The sequence below is a fragment of the Phocoena phocoena genome, chromosome 16, assembly GCF_963924675.1.
Source record: "Phocoena phocoena chromosome 16, mPhoPho1.1, whole genome shotgun sequence".
Lineage (NCBI taxonomy): Eukaryota > Metazoa > Chordata > Mammalia > Artiodactyla > Phocoenidae > Phocoena > Phocoena phocoena.
The window spans coordinates 19,983,773-19,989,850 of NC_089234.1; the positions used below are offsets into that span (position 1 = coordinate 19,983,773).

The 6,078-nt window shown below is 44.9% G+C and overlaps 1 pseudogene; it reads right to left on the reverse strand.

Moving 5' to 3' along the window:
• Positions 1–2,349: 2,349 nt before the first annotated feature.
• On the reverse strand, positions 2,350–5,555 carry LOC136135982 (nitric oxide synthase-interacting protein pseudogene; annotated as a pseudogene).
• Between the last annotated feature and the right edge of the window lie 523 nt (positions 5,556–6,078).

Consider the following 6,078-nt stretch of genomic DNA (forward strand, 5'->3'; position numbering starts at 1 on the left):
AGGGCACTGTTCATCAGGTGCCCTGGAAAGCCCAGGTCCCAATTCATGACTCCAACATGTCCTCCAGCAAAGCTCCCATTACCCATGGAATCCAGTTGTGGGAGAAAACAGAGTATTTGATAATCACACTTTCACTGAATCAGTAGTGGCTGACTAAAACATCCTATACCTGTCTAGCGAGTTAGCTACAAAACATACATTTCAGGTGTTGCCCTAGAGATGCAGAGAGAGATCTTTCAGCGGGGGTGGGTGGGGATTTGCCACACAGGCACTTACTTCAACTCCCAGCCACTGGGACTGAAAACGAGCCTCTTGTTTAAAGACACCTATTCTTTCATGATCATCCATCGGTACACACATATACACGTGCACACGCAGTGCACTTATGTGAAAACACACACACGGCCTCCACAGGAAACCAGGGCCTCACTCACAGATGCTCGTTAATCCTTCTCATTTCATAGTGACAAATTCTCTCGATTTCTGTCAGGGAGATCAGGTCTAAAGTTACATACTTGAGCTTTTCAGCCCAATTTGTTTTCTTTCCAACCCTTAGATAATTATTTGAAAGAAAATTATAACACACATTAGGTAAATAATTGATTTTCTAGGCAAATTTCAGACCTGAAGCATTTTTTTGAAGCATTTTTAAGTTGGGAAGTTTAAGAAAGTAACTGTGGTATTAGGGAAACATTCTACTAGTCATTAATCATTTTTTCTTAGAACACATAAAATTGATTTAAAAAGAGGGACATAAAAAAGAGGTTATTAAGAATTTTACTGGGTCAAATGAACATTTCAAGTTTTCTTGGAGAAGAATAAAGAGACCCTAATAGGACTTGTTTCATGTGCCTTCATGTTCATTTTAAACAGGGGCAGATAATCAATTTGGGGAAAAGCCTCATCTGGTTGGAGTCTCACTAACACCCCTTGTGCTTGGACTGCCTTGCAACAATAAACAGGTGACTTGTATTCACATCAAAGTGTGAGAAGCAGTGTTTTGTATCAGGATGACTTGGCTCACACCGTTCCCACTAGCTGCAGGTGACCCCCACCCATCCCTGCCTGTGGAGTTCTACATGCTTCATAACAAGACGAAGCCTTCTTTGATTAACCATGTCCCTTTTCTGAAGCACGTATTTGCAAACCATTTGGGTAGCACTGAGCGAAGGGTGATCATGCCTGTGCCTGTCGTATCCCCTCTCCCACAGGAGAGGTGGTAGAGTGCAGCGGTTGGTCTCCTGAACACTGAATCCAGATTGCTGGGGTTCAAAGCCCAGCAACTCCAATCACTACGTAGTGACCTTGAGCAAGTTACTTAAACTCTCTGTGTCTCAGTTTCCTCATATGTATAGTGATGATAATAATAGCATTCTCCTCTTTTTTTTTAATTGAAGTAGAGTTGATTTACAATGTTGTGTTAGTTTCAGGTGTACAGCAAAGTGGTTCAGTTAGATATATACTTTTTCAGATTTTTTTTCCATTATAGGTTATTATAAGATGTTGAATATAGTTCCCTGTGCTATACAGTAAATCCATGTTGCTTATCTACTTTAGGTATAATAGTTTGCATCTGTTAACTCCATACTCCTAATTTATCCCTTGACTCCTCCCTTTCCCTTTTGGTAACCATAAGTTTGTGTCCTATGTCTCTGTGAGTCTGTTTCTAAGTAAGTTCATTTGCATTATTTTTTAGATTCCACATATAAGTGATATCATGTATTTGTCTTCTTCTGACTTACTTCGCTTACTATGATAATCTCTAGGTCCATCCATGTTGGTGCAAATGACAATATTTCATTCTTTTTTTATGTCTGAGTAATATTGCACTATCTATCTATCTATCTATCATCTATCTATCTATTCCACATCTTCTTAAACTAACTGTCTGTTGATGGGCACTTGGGTTGTTTTTACTTCTTGGCTATTGTAAACAGCGCTGCTGTGAATACTGGGGTGCATATATCTTTTTGAGTAAGAGTTTTCAGCTTTTCTGGATATATGCCCAGGAGTTGAATTGCTGGATCATACGGGAGGTCTATTTTTAGTTTTTTTGAGGAACCTCCATACTGTTCTCCATAGTGGCTGCACCAATTTACAGTGTAGGAGGGTTCCCGTTTCTCCACACTCTCTCCAGCATTTATTATTTGTAAACTTTTTGAATAGCATCCACCTCTTGGGCTGCTAATGAGGATCTATTAACAAATACATATAGGATACTTAACAACACTGCCCAGCAACCCTGGCACTCAAGAAAAGGCAGTTTGGTATTATTGAGGGCAGAAAGTACGTTATTCCCCTTAAAATCCCAGCTAGCACCCGATACAGTTCCTGGCATACAAGACGTGCTCAGTTAACAAAATGGAGGATGTGCTCACCAGCTACCGTAGTGGCCTGGACTTCACCTGCAGCTTCACTCCGGAGCCGCTGCAGCACGATGATGCCGCGGTCCGGGAGCTTCTCCGGTTCACGGGGTCCACGTGGTCCTTGCGAACCGGCTTCTCCACGCGTTCCAGAGTGATCACGGCTCCAGAGGACCGCAGCCCGGCGCTCGGCGAAGCGCTCCTCAGGCTCGCGGGTCCCAGCGCACAGGCAGTGCTTGCCGCGCTTGACGAGCCCCACGCGGTTCACCGAGCTGTGGAGCGGCCTGAAACACACGGGCGTCAGGTGGGACGTGCAGACATGCGCAGCGCTTCCCGAACGTGGGCCAGGTCACGAGGCGCGACGGCTTCTCCTGATTCGTGGCCGTCTCCTCAGGGGTCAGCGGCGGGATCCAGACGCTGGGCAGCGCTTTGTCCTTGTCCTTGCGTGCGGGGCCCGTACTGGGCCCCGTGGGGCATCGCTTGGGTAGTTCCCCGAGGCGGCCTTGGGCGTGAAGGGGTCGAGGGGCCGGCTCTCGGTGGCCGCCTCCTTCTCCAGGAAGCCCCCCGCCGGGTCCTGCGCCGCCGCCCTCTGCAGCTCTTCGTGCTTCTCACGCCCGGCGCCCCGCTGCTTCTCGTAGGCCTTCACCTGCGGCGCAGTCTCCTCCTTCTTTTAGTTCTTGTGTTATCTACACCAATGATCGACAAGACCGCGCATTCTATTGGCCCCAGCTGGGCCCCATCCCTTATGGAAGTTGTTAGTGGGTGTTTGTGTTGGAGAAACTTCCACTTATTACACGGTAGATATTATCTTCTGGGGAAAGAAAACAAAGACAACAACAACAAAGTGGGTTTATTTAGCTCCTGCGCCTGGGAGCCAACATTTTAAATCTTCTATATGTGGGCACATCAGTTCAGCAGTAGTTGAACAAAGCCATTCAATCCTCTGGTTCTTTAACTAACTGGCATGTTATTACCGTCTTGATTCCTGATCAACCCTGAGGTCCTTTGAAATACCCACACATGGAATGAAATGTGCATTTTAAGTTATCTTTTCATCCATGGGGTTTACGACAGCACCCGACACCATAATCCTGACATGGGGAATTATATCAGAAGGAGAGCAAATAATTTCACTCTCTTCCCCTTTCCCTGTGGGAAAGACTATTCTTCCATCTGCTGAACTGAGGACTTCGGGTTAGGGGCCAATCACTCAAGGCCCTGTAGGGGTAGAACAGTCTGCACAGATTTTCCTACAGGTCACATGGCCCAGCAACTCTTCTACTTCCTGTCCTGGAATTGAGACACAGCTGTGCGTGGAGACGGCTGAAAAGCGCTGATGCTCTGCTTGAAAATTGTGAACATCCATATGGATAAATCTCTATTAAACTTACTCTTTATTATTATTACTAGTCAATACTGTTTATGTAAAGTGCTTAGAACAGTGTCTGGCACAAGATAAAGACTTATGTATTGGCTAGTCTCTCTCTATATTATACAACTACTTGGTATGTACTTCATTCTTTTTAAACATTCCATGTTTATAAAACTTTTCTTTTGCTTTTTATTTTCTTCTCAAAACCCTTTATGAGGAGGAGAAAAAGAAGATACTTGCTCCATGTATTCAAGGAGAAAACTGAGGCTCAGGTATTTGTGGAATTTGGAGCATAATTGCAGAAACTGGTTTTCTGATTTTGAGGCTGGCACTTTCCATAAATCAATCCTCTCCCAAGGGCTGGATGGATAGGGGACTGGATGGATCCAATGATTAATTTTCCTATTTTTCTGAGAATGGTATTTTCCTGAACTGAGGAAATAGCATGTCCATAACAGACCAGGGAATCAACCACTTGGAGGCAAAACCTTCCCTCTCAAAAATGCTAATGCTAATTCCATGCTAATAATAAGTCCAATGCGTTAGAGCCACAGATATGAACACTGAAAGTCAGTTTGCTCCAAAGTCAGAGTCTCAGGTGGGAGGTCTAACTACACATTTATGGCACATGGGGGAGTCCTCAGTGGGTCACATTCGTGATGGAAGTGGTGGCAGAGGCCCTACGTGGCTGAGCTGCTGATCTGACAACATCCACTTATGTTTTGTACACAAGTCTTCATATCAATTGTTCCTAGAATATTTCGGAAATCTTCAAAGGTATAATCTAGTTTTACAAAACATTATTTTGTGGACACCACAGAGGCAGTTTGGTGGCCACACATTTAATGGACAAAAATCCTGCTGGGCTTGGGTGAAGTTTATCTTTCACGATTTATTATGGCTATTACTGCTGCTACCATTTCCACAACACTGATTCCAGTGGTTTGCAAGGATGTAGCACTGTTGTTTAAAAGCTTCTTCGTCTGACCACTGACCTGCATTCTGTTTGCACAACAGCATTATGCGTTAAGACATCTGGCCGCTTGCAGCTGTGGCACTGAGGCTACTGGGGTTAAGTGACTTGGCTGTACAGTGGACCGGTGAGACAGCACGGACTCCCAGTTCACTCTTTACCCCCTAGACTATGAGGACCAAGTGCCCAGGATGTGGGAACACTGTGGTAGCGTGCTGGGTTCAGGAGGGGCATGCCACTGCAAGCCTGGCGGTGTACATCTTGGCCCCAGACTGATTCCTTTTTGCTGTGGGATCTTAACCAAGTTACTTTGCCCCCTGGATTTTAGATTAGTTCCCTGAAAAGTGATCAGGATGGATAAAGAATCTTTAAGCTGCAACCCCCTCCTCTTATCACTCTTAGGCTCAGAAGAAACACGCTGAGAGTGCCGGCGCATGCATCTTCCTTTGCCTAGCCAGTACAGAGCAGAGATTTAGAAAAATGAAGGAAGAATGGAAAGAAAGCCAGAATGCCTAGTGAAACCACCCCCAATGACATAGTTTCACCCACTTCCAAGTCCCCCGGAGGTGTTTCTTAGGAATCCAGATGTATCTGTGTTGCAGAGAAGCATGGCTGCCGATCAGCCAGTCATGTTTGGTTGGAGGCCACAAGAAACAATGGTACAGATCTTGGAGAGCATCTGGTCAAAAGCCCAGATAACGAACCTGAGGCTCAGAGGGCAAGAGAGTTTCCCAAGGTCACATGGTAAAACAGAGACAGAGCTGGTGACTATCCCCTGCCCTTCTAGGATGGATGACATGTTTCCAATGAAGTTCAGTCTTGGTCTACTACCAGGTCTTACCTTCATGAGAGCAGGACCCGGGCTATCTTTCTCACTCCCATATCCCCAGTCTCCAGCACAGGGCCCATCACAGGTGGGTGCTCAAGAAATAGCTGTTGAATAGTTGAATAGATGAATGAACTGATGAAAAAAATGGCTGAACAGAAGGATGCAAAATTTAGATCATTCTTCTCATTACATGGGCACAGACGGCCTACACTTCAGTCCCTGTCCCAGCCTCTTTACATAGACTTGGATGTTGAAGTGATCCAAGCAAAAGAGTCTGGCTAGGTCTATACAGGTCCATTCTTGTTATTTGAAAACAAGCTCACAAGACCGTGAATGTCCCACACTATTAGAAACCTCGCTCTCATAACATAAAGACAATCAACTTCTGAGTGAAGTAAGTCAGACAGAGAAAGAGAAATATCATATGCTATTGCTTATATGCAGAATCTAAAAAGAAATGATACAAATGAACGTATTTACAAAACAGAAACGGACTCCCAGACTTAGAGAATGAACTTATGGTTAAGGGTGGAGGGAAGGG